This window comes from Geotrypetes seraphini, chromosome 15, assembly GCF_902459505.1.
Source record: "Geotrypetes seraphini chromosome 15, aGeoSer1.1, whole genome shotgun sequence".
In the NCBI taxonomy this organism is placed as follows: domain Eukaryota; kingdom Metazoa; phylum Chordata; class Amphibia; order Gymnophiona; family Dermophiidae; genus Geotrypetes; species Geotrypetes seraphini.
In genome coordinates this window covers 3,231,349-3,250,075 of record NC_047098.1, presented here as the reverse complement: position 1 = coordinate 3,250,075, position 18,727 = coordinate 3,231,349, and the positions used below count along the sequence as shown (strand labels likewise).

The following is an 18,727-nucleotide window of genomic DNA, read 5'->3' as shown; positions in this document are numbered from 1 at the left end:
AGGTTTTCAGGATATCCACAATAAATATGCATGAGATAGATTTGCATCTCAAAGAGGCAGTGCATGCAAATCCATCTCATATATATTCATGTGGATATCCTGAAAACCTGACCTGCCTGTGGCTCTCGAGGACCGGAACTGCCTACCCTGCTCTAGAATGTCCCAAAACTTGTTTTGCATTCAATGCATTATTAATGAGGTCTCTGTCATATTCTTCTTTCTTTGCCTTTAAGGTCCTTAAGTTCATTTCACAGGGCCTTTGTTTCAGAATATACTATTTGGGCTATCCTCTGATCTGATGTAAGTTTCCCATGCATTTTAGAGGGATCTTGAAAGTATACACCAGTTAGAACTGGATTAATTAAGGCCTGAGCTCTCTGTTGCTATTGAAAAGTAGAGGGTCCCTCTCTCCACAGTGTGCTGGACTCGTAACACTTGACAGACAGAGCAGGACAGAGATTCCGCTGGGAAAAATTTTGAGCAGGTTGGTACCCCATTGCTTGAGCATCTTTGCATGCATCCAGTTTGTATTTTCTTTGAAGCACTGGCTAATGAAATCTTGCATTCATCTACCCTCAATATTCTACCTCTTTATTTTTTTGAATCCTGACTGCTTGGATTTCATTATGTCATTTTAAAAATTGCTTTAAGATGTTAGCAAATAAACTTCAGAATAGCTTTAAATTTTCCTGATTGATCCTCACACCGTTTCCGTGCTTTGCTTCCCCCTCTTTCCTGTATTATGAACTAGCACCTGGCACCCACTTCTGTCCACTTTTTGACACACTGCCCACATTACACAGTGAAGTACTATAGAGCACCTAACTCATGAGCAAATTATGGACAGCTATTCTTGCAAACAAATCTACTATTTATCATTTCTATAGCGCTGAAAAGTGTACACAGCGCTTTACATAACGTGCAATAGACAATCCCTGCTCAGAATAATAATAATAAATAATAAATTTATTCTTCTATACCGCCATTACCCAAGAATTCTAGGCGGCTTACAGTGTAAGAAACTGAACAATCAGCGAAGTACATACATATCATAAGATTTAAAAAAACCAAGAAGGCCTAATTATGTGATAAATTTGTCAAACAAAGCAGACTTTACTAATTTTTCGAAAGAACAGTAAGGACATGGCTTGATGAAGGACATTCACCAAGCCAACATTGAAGTTTGCCTGCCTGAAATGCTAAGGTCTTTTCAAAAAGAGCCTACGTTCTAGTTTGGACAGACAGGACATATTAGGTTTAGGAAGTTTCTTGCAGAGAGAATAATAGGATGGACATAGGTCATTTTATGGTGAGTGGGATTTATGTAGGAGTTGAAAACAGCATCGATAAAGTGGGGCCTTTTGCTTGGATTTGAATACTGCTAGAGACAGGCCTGATGTAATGATTCAGGCAGTTTGTTCCATGCATATGGTGCAGCAAGATAGAAGGGACGGAGTCTGGAGATGGCAGTGGAAGAGAAGGGTACAAATAGGAGGGACTTGCCTGATGAACGGAATTCATAGGGTGAACATAGGCGGAGAGAAGTGTGGAGAGATTGGCAATATTGTGGAAGGTCTAGAAAGAAGTATCTTATTTGTGAGCAACATGAAAATCAGCACCAGGATAGACATATTGGAGGGACAGTTAAAATGAAAGATGATTTTCATAATTTGGAAAAGTGTCATGGGTCTTACAATTGCACTCAAATCCAAAAGATAAAAAATGCTAAACCGTGTAAGTGGGTACAGAAATCCACTGAAAGAAAAACCAGAAGTTTTCAAATAAGAAATGGGCCAGGTGGTCTTCATCTCTTACAATCTGAAGGGAGCCTGGAAGGTCCTCCAAACATGGGTTGGGAAGCTCTCTCTAGTAAAGGGGAAATAGGACTGAAACAATATCTGTTGTCTTAAGGTAATATTTGTTTAAGTTAGCTGGCAAAATGGATTGGCATGGAAAGGTGACATTCTTGATGTGGATCTGAGTGAGCAGTTTGAAGTTCTTTTCATTTCACAGAGAGTTTCTCCAGCTCATATAACATATCCAGTCCTTCAATCACTTTTCCAAATACAGTGTACTTCATGTCCAGGTGAGGCCGCTTTTCTATGAGTTAGAAAAAGTGTGATCCGTTGGTATGGGGGCCACTATTTGCCATTGACACCACATCGTGGACACTGTGCTTCAAATACTTGCTAAACTCATTCTCAAATTTTCTGCCCCAGATGCTGGTCCCTCCCCTTCCTGGTCCCTGTTGGATCACAAAGCCTTTGATATTCCTATGGAAGAGGCAGACTGTGTAGTAGTTACTAGCATAGAGCACAAGAAAGTTCTCACTTTCTTTGGGTGCACATTCAGAAAAATCATCAATCTTGATATTCACCCAGATATATATGGAGTGTTATAGTCTAATGAGATCAGAAACAGTGAGTTATCAAGTACTGTATATACTCGAATATGAGACCCCCATTTTTCCCCCCAAAAGGAGGAAAAATGGGTGACTCGAATATAAGATGGGGGCTGCCAGGATCTATACCAGTGTCCCCCCTCCCTCATGCCCTCCCCTGCCATGGTTCTGCACTCAGCCTCCCTCCCTGTCAGTTCTGTACCCTAGCCCCCTTCCCTACAAGGCTCTGCACCCAGCCCCCCTCACTTCCCCTGCCAGGCTCTGCACCCTGTACTACCTTCCTTCCCTGTACTCTCTTCCCCCTCTAGTTGTCTAGTAGTAGGCCAGAGGGAGGGAGGAGGAGGTGTGGGGGTAATTGTTAGTATCATCCGGGACATGAGGGATCCCTCCTAGCCTAACGGCAGGTATGCAGCAAGTCCGGTGATCACTGGGTGATGACCTGAATATAGGACGCGACTCCCATTTTTGGGCTATTTTTTGTCCCCAAAATCTCATCCTATACTTGAGTATATAAGGTACATTCTGCCTGGCCTTGAGATTTCCACATCTCTTGCTGCTTCCATGCGCACTAGTTTGATTCCATCTGATTTATTATACCAGGAAACATGAAGTATGAAATGGATCATAAAGTCCAGTTAGCACTTATCCAAAATAGCAATCTCATTATTAAACATTTTGTGTGCTTCATTAATACGGATTATTGTCACTCTACAGTATTCTAAGAGTCAAAGCATGAGGCTCTTGTTGAACAACTTCTTTCCAATGATCTTTTGGCCAACATTTCTTGCAACATTTTATCATAATTCAAGATGATAAGCCTCAGTAAACAGACAAAATTCACAGCAAACAAGCAACAGATCTTATATTAGAAGATTAAATTTATTCATTTATACAAAACAAACACTTGCCATGGCCATGTATTGTAAAAACTGCATCAGGGTTTATCCACTGTAAAATAAAATGGAGAAAATGAAGTTTACATAAATATATTTTATATATCAAGTCATTTAGAATCATTTAAAAATATAGTTACATATACTAGTATCATTTCACGTGTTTCACAAAATATCTGTGAAGACACTTTGTAAATCTGTCTGGCTTTAGAAAAGCAATAATCAAAAACCCCAAAGAAGCAAAATGCAATACTTAAAAGACACAGTCAAATTGGTATGGGCATGCCTTAAGTTGTTAAATGTCAAGTGAGAGATCTGGCCTGGAACAATTATTAACCCATTTAATAAAATTAAATAGATTAGAATGGTGAAAGAGCGCCCTCAGTGTGGGATTCCAAGCTCTAAAGAGCCACTACAGGAGTAGCTCTGGTGCTTAATTACAAGCAGAGCCGGCAACGCCAGCCACACACTGTCATCAGGGTGCTCTGTGTGCAAATTAATGTGATTGTAATTAGTGAAAAAAATGTTCGACAGAAAGTGCCAAAACCAATAAAGAATCTCACTTGGCATGTAAAGCCCTAGTATAACCCACCCACAGACCAAAGGCAGTAAAAATAACAATAGAGTCAACAAGTGGCAAAAAACTCCTGGTACTGAGCCGAGTGCTCTGTAGAATCGACAGTCGCCATGGAAAGTCACAAAGTCCTCAGTGTTTCCACAAAGTCCAACCCAGCAAGGTTTCAGGGCCGAAGTCCCTTCTACAGGGACGGATCAAAAGAAAAACAGCAGAGGCAAGAATAGATTAGCAGAGAAAATTATTTTTGAGGGCGTCCTCAAATGTTTTCATTCCTTTCTTGTACATGGTGGAACCCGAGTTCTATCCCTCTCATTCAGTTTTATATTTGTCTAGGTTTAGGACTTAGTGCTTCATTCTTCTCAGATAGTGCGCAACTTGTGATCGCCCACATCAGCAGGAATTTTGAATTCTAGACCCAGTATAACTTATGTTTTGGATGAAATCTACGAGTAGAATAAATTGATAAACTCTTACTGTCCCTAGGATTCCAAGATACCCAGTGTTTTGGTTTTCAGGTGTTTTTATACTGTCTATCAAGGTTATCTAAGCGGTTTACAGTCAGGTACTCAAACAATTCCCTACCTGTCTGGTGGGACAATGGAGGATAGAGGGACTTTCTCAGGGTTCAAGGGTTTGGGGTTGTGAATCCCTCAAGAAATACCTGTATGCTCATTAGGAGCACTCTCTTGGACAACTTAGTCTCTCCGTGGTCAAAAATAGCTTTCCTTTCTCTTAAGATGATTTACCCCCCCCTATCCCTTAGATTTCTATTGGACAATGAAAGCCTTTATTGCACTCCTGATTTCTAAAAACTGCTACTCCCTTGGGTTTTGGACCTGGATTGGCCTCCGTGAGAACGGGCCTACTTGGGCTTGATGGACCCAGTAAGACTCTTATCTTCTTCTGATGTGAATAGAATTCAGCTAATAAGCTCCTCTCACTACAGTGCCAAATGATTTGATCATGTGTCTCTTCGACTTTCTGAGCACACTGGCTGGCTGTTGATGATTGTATTGTTCAGAGTTCTAATTCATGCACAATTCTATAGCAGTTGAACTCTTTATCTAAATTCTTTGGCTTTACAGTCATCTCGGGCAAATTTCTTGGCAACCTCTCTGTGATTCATTGGGCTGCTTTCTCCTCCTTGGCTTCCTTCCCTTTGAACATTTGTATGGAAAGTTCTTTTCAGAAACTTTGAAATGGGTGTAGCATTCCTGACCAATGTTGCTCCCTGTTGGGGTCACTAATGTCATGTTATGAAGGATGAGCTTCCTTTCTTCTGTTTGATATTTTCATGGGCACGTTACTGCTGGTCTCTGTCTCATCTCACTTGCAGTGATGTCAAAGTCTTTTGTGCAAAGTACAGTATACCACATGTCCAGTAATACAATAAAATGAATACTTGAGTTAAAACATTGAGCTTGTTAGGCAGGAGACCATTTCTGTCATGGTTCTAGTTGCTTTATGGTGCAGTATTTAAAAGCTAGAACTCCATTGTGGAAGAATATTGTGTGTGTGATGTTTTGTGCTGCAGTTCCCAAAGCCTTGTATATAATAGACAAAATCCTTGAAGATATAAAGTTCTGGGCAATCATAAAATAAATTTACACATGGCAAGAAATCAGAAGAGGATAAAACTGATTTTGCAGAAGTAACTTCTAGAATATAGTCATGTTTTAGAACCTTTGGTCTGATTCTCTGTACTACAGAGTTTGTAAGATATCAAATGTTAGTATGTAAACAGTAAAAAACAAAAACCAAAACACTTTAAAGCAAGGGCGACAACCTGTGGCCCGTGAAGTATTTTGTGCGGCCCCAGTTGAGGGCGATGCAGTGTTTTCCTCTGCTGCCCCCGGGTGTTTACCGTCTTGACGGCTCCCTCCTCTGTCTTGCTGCAGCGTTTTTTTTCGGCCAGTGTGGACCCAGGGAAGCCAAAAGGTTGGACACCCCTGCTTTAAAAGGTTTGGTTTCTAAATACTCCTGCTCACTTCTAAGGAGTACAGATACTATTCTAACCTGCGACTGCTAACAGTAGTATATCAGAGATCGAGAACCATCCCTACCAGCACAGTGGTTACATTCCATGCTATGATGATTCTGACCTCCCCCCCCACACACCACACACCCCCATGAGGCAGCCAGAGGCAGGGCACTGTTCAGCTCGTTCCACAGCAACATTTTCCCTAAAGCTGGGGGTTCTCAAGCTAATCTTCAGGACACATCTAGCCAGACAACTTTTTGGGAATACCCACAATGATATATTCATAAGAAACAGTAAATTTTGCATGCACTACCTCCATTCTATGCAAATCTATCTCATACATATTAATTATAGGTATCCTGAAAACCTGACGAATAGATGGTGTCCCCAACTGGTTGAGAACCCCTGCCCTAAAATTGCACTTGAACTGATTTTATGTAGAAACATAGAACATAAAAAAGGTAAGGACCCAGTTTTGCCCTTTGATATTTCTGCTTACTGTGCTGTGTTTAGTTTCTGCCTTCTTGACGTGCTAGTTCATTTCTCCTTGTCATTTGGGCTTGCATAAATTCTGTCCCCATTTTCATTCAGTACCTCCAGCAAACTGAGTGGGGTTTTCAGGATATACGTGGTGAATATTCAAAAGAGATTTACATACCGAGGAGGTGGCGAGTGCAATAAGTGCCCATTCTTGAAAATGACTGGCTTTTTGGAGGGGGCAGAGAAGGGAGGATAGCTGAGGGAGCTATTGCAATAGACTTCTGAAGAAATCATGTAGTATTTCAGAAAGTATTTGTTTAAAAGCAGTCTCTTAATGCACAGATCATGGCAAGTTAAAGAAAATAGTTTGGAAGCCAAGTTTATTCACTTTAAGGTTAAGAAAAGAGAAATAAATGGAAAATAAGGTGATATGGTTTTTGTATCATACTTAATGCACGTTTGACAAGCTTTTGGAAGTCAATCCAGGAGAATATGAGCAAAAGATAACGATGAAATATAAAAGCACTACAATGACAGTTTCAAAGGGAAAGATTTAGGGGGGGGGGAGGAAGAGAACACAGAACAAGAGATAGAAATGTCATCAGAGCATCACAAAGCAGTACAAATTTACAGTGTATATTGTAATATAATTTAAAAGATCTGGGTTTCCTTTCTTATTATTTGCAAAGTGTATCATTTGTTAAAAATTTTATATTGAAATTTTCATGTCAACAGGACTGGAAGGCTTGACCAGTTGGTTTAAACCCTCATTCGCTGCAAGGGTTGTAGAGAATCCACTGTTTTGTTTTCATGCTCCACTCCCATCATTCAGTCTTACTCTTACAAGCGAGGAGTAGGGATCCTGTCTGTTCTGCTCAAGTTTAATCCTTATTATTTTGGGGGGTTTTATTTTCTGCCTCCACAATTAAACTTTGTTAGGTTGGAGGGTTTGATGGACCTATGGTCTGTCCCGGTATGGCAACTCTCATGTTCTAATATCAATCTGCACATTGTGCCATCATATATAAAATGATCCACAGGAGCCAATTTTTCAAAATGATTGAGGGTTGTACACCCTTTGGAAACTACCCCTTCCTGGACACAGTCAAGGAGTTTTGCTCATATTGGGGGTGCATGCACTGAAGTGGCTCTTATGAACAGACCAACAAAATCAAAAAATGGAGGAACTGGAGTAAAAATAAATCTATAAATTCCCCCAAATGATTATCTAAATCGTGAAACTTTCAGCCGAATATAGCAGGGATTGATTCCTGCTATAAGTTTAGTCTGCACAAAGACAGAGAAGTGAGCAGTACTCGGCGGAGCATCAAACATTCAAAGATAAGCTTTGCCTGCTTTTCACTTCTTTATAGATATTTAATTTGCTGAGATATTTGTCAGTGTATTTGAACTTTGAAAACGTTTGCTATCTAAAGGGAGTTTTTTGGCCGATAATGAGAAACGCCTAGCTCCTTTCTCATAGCTCCACCGGTGCAAAGATGTGCCGCGTGGCTTCTGAGGCCTTTTCCCCCTCTTATAAAAGTTCTTTTAGTTGATTCACTGGCATACAGGGTGAGGGAAACAATTGGTATAGTGCCCAGCACTGGAATTTTTCTGATGAACAGACCTCACAGTTACCCACATTCAACATAAAAGGACCCTCTTCGTAGTGTTTTTCAAATATAGTATGTATACCATTTTGTTGGAGAGACAAGCCAGATGTTAAAGACAAGGTTCAATTCACCCAGACACAAGATCAGATGCCACGAAGCAAACCAAGGTGACATCTCAGGAACAGTGTACGGCATCAAAGAGACTAACACAATGCAGAAACCACAAGGTCGAGTTGCACCATGTTGCCCTTTTCTAATAACTGAGCAGAAGGTTTCAATGTAACATCAAAGGTGACACTTAGGGCTCCTTTTACAAAGGCGCGCACTAAACCGCCAGCCGCGCTAGCCACTACCGCCTCCTCTGCGGCTTAATAAAAGGAGACCTTAGATTCTTTTCCTAGGTGGTGACTCCTAATGTGGAACCTCACATTATGTAGCGATAGCTTGAGTTCCTCTTCCCTACATTAAATGTCATCTGGATGCCCAGTCTCCCAATCTTGTAATGTCTTTGCAATTTTTCCTCTTGTATTTTAACAACTTTGAAAAACTGCCATCAGCAAATATGAAAACCTCACAAAGATGTTAGATGAGGAAAATGACTTGAAAAAAGTTAAGACTCTTGGTTCCACATTGGGTAAAGATAATATTATTTTCAATGGAAGATGAACAGCTGGAAAAATTATATTTGTCATCTCCATTTAAGATTGTCAAACTTTCCAAGCTTCAAGGTTTGGTCATAAAAAGACATTCAGGAAATATTTGTGTGAAGTTCTTAAGATCTCTGCAGATTTACCCTCTCCTATTTCAAAGATGTGTTACCTTTCCAACAGGAGAAAGTGGCTCTGGGGTTTTGTCAGCACTGGATTGAATATTTAACAGCTTTTTTTTAAGTCCATGCAGGTAGTTGTTCAGGGGAAAATCAATGCTAGTGGCCCCCTTGGTCTTTGAACAAGATGTCAACTTGATTATGAGTTTCTACTTTTTAAATTCTCAAACTTTGGTGCCCTTTTACTAAAGTGTGTCTAGTTTTTGCACTTAATATGCCTTAATTCCAAAAATTAATGTGCCTTGAGTTGTGCACTAATTGTTGAGGGCATGCCTTACATTCTCTGTAATACCACATATTATCTCTACTCACAATCAGTGCAGATATTTAGACCCTCTAAGGGAGGGGCTAAGTGATCTCACATTTCAGCGCAATCAGTAGTTCGTGAGAGTTATGCTTTCCATACTAACTGCAATATACTACTCATGCCCATTCTCCACTCATGCCAGCCTAGTTCCTGCCAACACAAAAAGCAATTTAATGCAAGAATTACTATGCACTAATCACTAAACTACTGTGCTGACAGTTGTGTGCTTGTGTGTTTAGTGGTTGACACATGCTAATTCACGCATTAAGAGCTTAATACATCTTAGTAAGAGACTCCATCTTCTTGGGCACAGAGTTTAGATCTATCCTGCTTTTGCTATTATCACCTAGGAACGTTGCAAGTTATCCTTGGCTATGTAATTTTATCTGCCGTCATTTACTATGTTACACAACTTGGGAGCTTCTCTTTTTCTAAAATATGCCTGCATATGCCTTGTAAAATATTTGGGGGTTATGTTTATGTTCCAGAGCAGCTGAGAGCTTTTATAGACATTAAGAAATTGCTTAATTCTATGACATCATAGAAACATAGAAAAAGACGGCAGATAAGGGCCGCGGCCCATCTAGTCTGCCCACCCTATGACCCTCCCCCATATTTATCTCTGTGCAGAGATCCCCACGTGACGATCCCATTTCTTCTTAAAAATCAAGGCACGCTGCTTGCCTCGATCACCTGAAGTGGAAGTCTATTCCAGCGATCAACCACTCTTTCGGTGAAAAAAGTATTTCCTGGTGTCGCCGTGCAATTTCCCGCCCCCTGATTTTCCATGGATGTCCTCTTGTCGCCGTCGGACCTTTGAAAAAGAAGATATCTTCTTCTACCTCGATACGGCCCGTGAGGTATTTGAACGTCTCAATCATGTCCTCCCCTCTCTCTCTGCGTTCCTCGAGTGAGTATAGCCGTAATTTATCAAAGCCATTCCTCGTATGGGAGATCCTTGAGTCCCCGAGACCATCCCGGGTGGCCATTCGCTGGACCATCCGGGTGGCCCATTTCGCTTGGACTTCCACTCCAAGTCAAGAGGGAGAAGATGATGGTTACATTTCATACAGGAACATAGGAATAGCCTTACTGGGTCAGACCAGTGGTCCCATCAAGTGCAGTAGCCTGTTCTCACGGTGGCCTATCTAGGTCCCTAGTAACCTGGCCAAAACCCAAGGAGTAGCAAACATTCCTTGCTACTTGATCCAGGGCAAGCAGTGGCTTCCCCCATATCTTTCTCAATAACATAAGAACATAAGAACATAAGCGTTGCCTCTGCCGGGTCAGAACCAGGGTCCATCGTGACCGGCAGTCCGCTCCCGCGGCGGCCCCCCAGGTCCATGACCTGAAAGTGTTCCCTACCTAACTTAAACTACCCATACCCTGTTCACTCAATGTCCTGTAAGGTAAATCTCTATCTGTACCCCTGTTATCCCTTCGCTTCCAGGAAGTCATCCAGTCCCTTTTTGAACCCCAGAATTGTACTCTGTCCTATCACCTCTCCCGGAAGCGCGTTCCAGGTGTCCACCACCCTCTGAAGTGAAGAAGACCTCCTTGCATTTGTTATGATCTGTCTCCTCTCAGTTTTTTCTGAATGACCTCTTGTTTAGTTGTCCCCTGCTAGTCTAAAAATCTGTCCCTCTCCACCTTCTCTATGCCTTTCATGATTTTTATAGGTTTCTATCATGTCCCCTCTCAGTCTCCGCTTCTCCAGGAGTAAAGAGCCCCAGGCCTGTCCAACCGTTCGGCATATGAAAAGGTTCTCCATACCCTTTATCATCCTCGTTGCCCTCCTCTGGACCCTCTCGAGTACTGCCATGTCCTTCTTGAGGTATGGCGACCAGTATTGGACGCAGTATTCCAGATGTGGGCGCACCATTGCTCGATACAGTGGCAGGATAACTTCTTTTGTTCTGGTAGTGATACCCTTTTTGATAATGCCCAGCATTCTGTTCGCTTTTTTTGAGGCCGCTGCACATTGCGCCGCCTGCTTCATTGTGTTATCCACCAATACCCCCAGATCTTTTTCTTGGTTTCCTTCCCCGAGTACCCTCCCTCCCATCGTATAGCTGTACATGTAGTTCCCCTTCCCTATGTGCAAGACCTTACATTTCTCCACATTGAAGCTCATCTGCCATTTTTTTGCCCACTCACTCAGTTTGTTCAGGTCGCTCTGCAGTTCTTTGCATTCTTCAACCGTTCCGGCCCTGCTGGAGAGTTTTGTGTCATCCGCGAATTTGATAACTTCGCACTTTGTCCCCGTTTCTAGATCATTAATAAATATATTGAACAGCAATGGTCCCAGCACTGACCCTTGCGGAACACCACTTGTGACCCCTATCCAGTCAGAGTAGTGCCCCTTTACTCCTACCCTCTGTTTCCTGTCCGCCAGCCAATTTTTGATCCATCTGTACACGTTTCCTTCCACCCCGTGACTCCACAGCTTCTTCAGTAAGCGTTCATGGGGCACCTTGTCAAAGGCTTTTTGGAAATCCAGATATATAATGTCTACTGGGTCACCTTGGTCCAATTGCTTACTTATCCCCTCAAAGAAATGCAGTAGATTTGTCTGGCATGATCGGCCTTTACAGAAACCATGCTGACATCGATCTCATCAGATTATTTTTTTCTATATGCTCGTTGATACCTTCCCCTGATCATTGATTCGACCATCTTCCCCGGAACAGAGGTTAAACTCACCGGTCTGTAGTTTCCCGGGTCGCCTCTCGATCCTTTTTTGAAGATCGGTGTAACATTCGCTATCCTCCAGTCCTCCGGGATTACCCCTGTTCTCAAGGACAGGTTGCAAATATGCTGCAGTAATTCTGCTGTTTCGTCTCTAAGCTCTTTTAGTATTCTCGGGTGGATCCCGTCTGGGCCCGGAGCTTTGTCCGTTCTTAATCTATCTATCTGCCTGACTATGGATTTTTCCTGAAGGAAATTGTCCAAACCTTTTTTAAAACAAGCTACACTATCCGCTCTTACCACAAACCTCTGGCAATGCATTCTAGAGCTTAGTTATTCTCTGAATAAAAAATATTTCCTCCTAATTGGTTTTAAAAGCATTTCCCTGTAACTTTGAGTGTCCTCTAGTCTTTGTAATTTTTGACAGAGTAAATAAATTGATCCACTTGTACCCATTCGACTCCACTCAGGATTTTTGTAGACTTCAATCGTATCTCCCCCTCAGCCGTCTCTTTTCCAAGCTGAAGAGCCCTAACCTTACTTCATACGAGAGGAGTTCCATCATCTTTGGTCGCTCTTCTTTGAACCTTTCTAGTGCTGCTATATCTTTCTTGAGATAAGGAGACCAGAACTGAACGCAGTACTCCAGGTGAGGTCGCACCATGGAGCAATAGAGAGGTATTATGACATTCTTAGTCTTGTTAAACTATCCCTTTTTTAATAATTCCTAGCATCCTGTTTGCTTTTTGGGCCACCACTGTACATTGGGCGGGAAATTTTCATTGTATTGTTACAATGACACCCAGATCCTTTTCTTGGGTGTTAACCCTAAGGTGGACCCCTAACATCCAGTAATTGTGATTCGGGTATTCTTCCTCAATGTGCAGTCATTTTGCATTTATCTGCTTTATTCATGGTTAATACCTTGTTCTTTTTTGAGGGGTTATTCCCTTATTTTATCCCCCCCCTCCCCCCAATGAAGCTAGTTTTTACTTTATATTTTAGTGTGGTAATCTGTATTGATTTCTTCTTTTCTCCATAATTGCTCAAATTGCTGTAGCAAGTATCTTTCTCTGCTTGTGATTGTTAAGGAAAGATTAGGTTCTTACTTTGTTAATCTTCTTTCTTGTAAAGAGGAATGGTAGTCTTGACAAGAGAGTTAAATCCTAATTAACTGTGAGGGTTGTAGAGAGCACACTGGGTTTTTCTTTTCATGATCTACCTCTCATCACTCTGGGATGAGCTCCACCCCCTCAGTCAGTACCAAAGCTTCTAGCGAGTCCTACAGTGCATGCATAATAGTGGGGTACAGGGAAACTCCCCAAAACTACATTTCTGCTCTAAATACAAGCATGAAACAACAATGCTTTTAAACCACTACTGAATGAAACATTCAGGGTGGCAATAAAAGGAGAACATAGAACATAAGAATTGCTGTTGCTGGGTCAGACCAGTGGTCCATCATGCCCAGCAGTCCGCTCACCCGGTGGCCCTCTGGTCAAAGGACCAGCACCCTAACCAAAACTAGCCCTACCAGCATCCGTTCTTGTTCAGTAGGAACTTGTCTAACTTTGTCTTGAATCCCTGTAGGGTGTTTTCCCCTATGACAGACTCCAGAAGAGCGTTCCAGTTTTCTACTACTGGGTGAAGAACTTCCTTACGTTTGTACAGAATCTATCCCCTTTCAACTTTAGAGAGTGCCTTCTCGTTCTCCCTACCTTGGAGAGGGTGAACAACCTGTCCTTATCTACTATAGTCTATCCCCTTCAGTACCTTGAATGTTTCGATCATGTCCCCTCTCAATCTCCTCTGTTCGAAGGAGAAGAAGCCCAGTTTCTCTAATCTTTTGCTGTATGGCAGCTCCTCCAAATCCTTAACCATCTTAGTCGCTCTTCTCTGGACCCTTTCGAGTAGTACCGTGTCCTCCTTCATGTACAGCGACCACCTACCTATGTGTTCTATCTGCAACAACAAAACTATTGCTCAGTATTTACAATATGTCTGTTATGAGTGAATTCCTCTTCATTCCTGACCCTATCGGACAGACAACAGAAACGAGCCATCTGTCTAAGCAGGCATTTCTGAAACAGAAAGCAGACTAGTATACATTTGACAGAGCAGGCGTCAAGACTACCGTTCCTGTTACAACAAAGAAGATTAGCAAAGTAAGAACCTAATCTTTCCTTCTTGTGCAACAGGATGTATCGGAGCAGTCCCCAGTTCCTACTAACATCAGGGACAAGAGGGGTCCTGCTGCCAGTACTGTGAACCCAAAAGCAATGTCTAGCCCAGAGGGTAGAGTTAAATGGTCAATCTTCTCAATGGATGAGAGTAAACAGTGAAGTACCACAGGAATCTGTACTGGGACCGGTGCTATTTAACTTATTTATAAATGATCTGGAAATTGGAACGACAAGTGATGTGATTAAATTTGCAGATGACACTAAACTGTTCAAAGTTGTCAAAACACTTGCAGATTGTGAAAAATTGCAGGCAGATCTTAGAAAAGTGGAAAACTGGGCGTCCAAGTGGCAGATGAAGTTTAATGTGGACAAATGCAAAGTGATGCACATTGGGAAGAAAAATCCAAATCACAGTTACTGGATGCTAGGGTCCACCTTGGAGGTTAGTGCCCAAGAAAAGGATCTGGGTGTCATTGTAGACAATATGATAAAACCTTCCGCCCAATGTGTGGTGGTGACCAAAAAAGCAAACAGGATGCTAGGAATTATTTTAAAAAAGATGGTTAACAAGACTAGGCATGTTATAATGCCCCTGTAACGCTCCATGGTGCGACCTCACCTGGAATATTGTGTTCAGTTCTGGTCTCCTTATCTCAAGAAAGATATAGCAGCACTAGAAAAGGTTCAAAGAAGAGCGACCAAGATGATGGAACTCTTCTCGTATGAAGTAAGACTAAAAAGGTTAGAGCTCTTCAGCTTGGAAAAGAGACGGTTGAGGGGAGATATAATTGAAGTTACGAATTTCTGGGGTGGAGTAGAGTGGGTACAAGTGGATCGATTTTTCACTCCATCAAAAATTACAAAGACTAGGGGACACTCAATGAAGTTATAGGGAATTACTTTTAAAACCAATAGGAGGAAATATTTTTTCACTCAGAGAATAGTTAAGCTCTTGAATGTATTGCCAGAGGTTGTGGTAAGAGTGGATAGCGTAGCTGGTTTTAAGAAAGGTTTGGACAATTTGCTGGAGGAAAAGTCCATAGTTTCTTATTAGGAAAGACTTGGGGGTAAAGATTTAAAAAAAAAAAAAAAAGGAAAGACTTGGGGGAAGCCACTGCTTGCCCTGGATCGGTAGCATAGAATGTTGCTACTCCTTGGGTTTTGACCAGGTACTAGGGACCTGGATTGGCCACTCTGAGAATGGGCTACTGGGCTTAATGGACCATTGATCTGACACAGTAAGGCTATTCTTATGCTACATCCACACTGTTAAACTTAGTGAACATGTGGAGATTGGATCAAGTGACCACCCTGCAAATCTCTGCAAGTGAGACTACTGTAAATTCTGCCCAAAATGACACAACAATGTGAGTGGAGCGTGCCTTCACCACTACTGGAACCTGTTTTCCATTTCAATATAAGCAGAAGATATGGCCATCCTGATCCACCTGGGTATGGTCACTTTAGATGCTGGTCTCCCCTGACATGCCATATTCATAAGCACAAAGAGGTGATCAGACTGCCAGAACTCGGTCATCTCCAAGGAACGAATCAAAATTCTTCACACATCCAGAACTTTCAACACTCTATCTGCTTTCTTCACTCCCACAGGTGTGAAGACTGGCAGTCATGCCTCTTGGTTTATGTGAAAACTGGACATGACCTCGGTAGGAAGGGACAGTTCAAATCGAGATTCTGGCCTCTGAGATTTGAAGAAATGGCTCCCTGCAGAACTGAGCCTCCAGCTCCGACACTCTTCACGCTGATGTCACAGCCACTAAGAAAACTGTTTATACTTCTCCCCCCGTATTCGCAGGGGTTAGGGGCGGAACAGACCCTTGAATACAGAAAAACCGCTAATAACTTTTTCATAAGTTATTTGTGTTTTTTTATTAAAAACCTTCGGAAAAATGATGAAACCACAAATAACTTCCAACACATCTTCCTGGAAACCTCCGCAGGATTGGGGTCAGACTTCCCCAGCATCCAGACTTACCCAATGACCAACGGTGCCGGAAAGTCCAGGGCTCTGGAGCAGGACCAAGCTCCATGCTTGTGCGCCAGGCTTGGTCTTGCCCACCCATCCTTTCAGGCGGTGGTGCGCGCTCCTAGCTCAACTCTGGCTCATCTCTCTCTCTCCCCCCCCCCCTTTCATTTCTGGCAAACCGTCGCAGCGTTCAGCTCTTCCTGTGTGAACCGGGCAAGTGGAAGGCTCCCTGCCCGTTCCCTGTCCCCCGGTTCAGCTTGGTATTCCAGCCCTTCCCCTTGCGCTCTTTTTCTGCCTCGTGCTCCCCCTGCACTCATGGATGATGTAATTTGGGGGAGGAGTCAGTGTGAGAAAAATTGCAAATAAGTGAAACCGCGAGTGCAGAAACCATGACTACAGGGGGAGAAGTGTACTTTCAGATCTATCAAGGATGCTTCCTCCAAAGGCTTATTACAGGTCCTTCATAAGGGCCCAGAGGACCAGATTAAGGTTCCAAGATGGAAAGGGCTTGTGCACTGGAGGGTGAAGATGAAAGGCTCTCTTCAAAAACCTGGATACATCCAGATGGGACGCCAAAGAGCGCTTGCTGACCTGAGCTCTGAAGAAGGAAATGCGACTATCGGTACTTTGAGAGAGCCAACCGCCAGGTCTTTCTTCAGACCTTCCTGCAGGAAGTCCAGCACCAATGAAATTGGTGCAATCACTGGATCTGAGTATTGTTTGCTCGCACCAGTATCTAGCACAGTTCTAAGAACTTCAAAATATGGCCCAGAGCGACAGCAAAAATGAAACAATATTCTATGACATATAAAAGGTTCAAAGCCAGAAATGCGTCAATGCACCGCATTGCAAAATAAACATATTAAACTAATAAGACAAAAAACAATGTCGCTAAAAATATATATAAAAGTGAAGTCTACCAAGAAAAGTTGAGTCACCAAAGTATGCTGTGACGCTGCATAGGCAGTTTAGAAAGAAAACCCACAACGCAGATATCTAATTTAGATACAGGCTACCCAGTCATATGGCTGTACAACTTACGGTGCCCAGCCCAGGGGCTTGTTTAGATCATGCCAGTGTCACTAAGAAAAAACTAAAAATAGCCATAGATCTAAGGTCCCAAATACTTGCTGTTTTCCCTAATATGCTGTCTAGTCTTTTTTTTTTTGGAAGAGGACTTAATGAGGCTTATATAGTACAGTTTTTGCTGATGTCCAGTTGGCATCTACAATATTTATTTTATTCTTAAAATATGAAGTCTTGCATTCAAAAGGCACAGTTTGCTTGTGGAACCAATTAAAATGCTTTTTCATGAGGAGGATCATCTTCTTTGTATGGGGCTCTGCCATCTTGAGGTCTTGTTCCCTCTTTGCAGCCTTTAGAGAAGAGAATGGTTTTTTATGATTACTATGCTACATTTGTCCCTAATATTGTAATTTCTTACATACAATTGTACTTATGTATGTGGTAGGTGTAGATCAGTGGTTCCCAAACCTGTCTTGGGGGACCCCACAGTCAGTCAGGTTTTCAAGATATCCCTAATGAATATGCATGAGAGAGATTTGCATACCTGTCACTTCCATTATATGCAAATCTCTCTCATGCATATTCATTAGGGATATCTTGAAAACCTGACTGGCTGGGGGTCCCCCAGGACAGGTTTGGGAACCACTGGTGTAGATGTAGATATGATAAACTGTATAATGTACGTGTTTAGATAGAGATAAAAAAAAGTAATCCCTTAGAGTTTGTGCCATTTTCATCTACTGCTTTGAATTTTAATAAGAAATTTTATGTACAGGCAGTCCCCAGGTTAAGAACGAGTTACGTTTTTAAAGCTGTTCTTAAGCTGGATTTGTATGTAACTCAGAAATTGTAGATTCTTGCTTCTTACCTCTGCTCCCAGTTGAGAAAAGGGCTAACTGTCCCTACCATTCATCATTCCTGAATCTGCTGCAGAAGTGTAGGAGTCTAGGCCACTGGAAATATTGCTCAGTGAAGCCACGACTGCGTTCTTAAGTACAAGTCATACTTAAGTCAGGCGTTTGTAACTCGGGGACTGCCTGTACTTATTTAATCATCAGACTTACATATTACTATTAAACATTTTAGTATAACTATCTAGCAAAGTTTGAGCTAAAACACAATAAATTAACGTCATTCAAATACAATTAATGTTTCAGAATTTTGCAGTCACTGAATACTCAAAGGGGCTGATTCTATAAGTGGTGCCTAGAAAAATGGCATCTGCCACATGTCAATCAGGCCCCACTTAGGGAATCACAGCTGCCAGCACCTAACGACGAACTTAGGCTCTGCTAATGTAGGCCAGGGTTTTAAAGGCCTACATTTCCAGCGCCGAGGTTCATCGTAGAATCGCGGCTATTGGTGCTGTGTTGCCTAAAGCCAACTCCATCCCTAAACACGCCTACATAGGCATGCGGCATTACTAAGTGTCGCTAGGTGCCTGGGTGTTAGCTACCTATCCCGGGTGCTTAGATTTTATACTGGCTTTTAATGATGCAATGAATTATTACATCACTTAAAGCGGATTAAAACAATTAAGTTAGCCTTAGCTACAACAAAGGCCTCATCCCAGGACAAGCAGCAGCATATTCTTACATGTGGGTGATGTCATCCATGGAGCCCTGGTACAGACAGCTTTAAAAGTGCATTGCCATTTGATGAACTTGAGAAAGCATGTGCAAGTGCCTTCCCGCCCGACGTTGCTTGCGTCTCCTCAGTTCTTAGTTTTCCACAGAGCTAAGAAGTCATGTTTTTTTAACGTTAT

The 18,727-nt window shown here is 42.1% G+C and overlaps 1 protein-coding gene across 8 annotated transcripts in view; it reads left to right on the top strand.

Annotated features, from left to right (window-relative positions):
• Window positions 1-18,727, top strand: part of EIF4G3 (eukaryotic translation initiation factor 4 gamma 3) — a 298,034-nt gene that overhangs the window by 265,493 nt on the left and 13,814 nt on the right. The gene's annotated exons all lie outside the window — the stretch shown is intronic.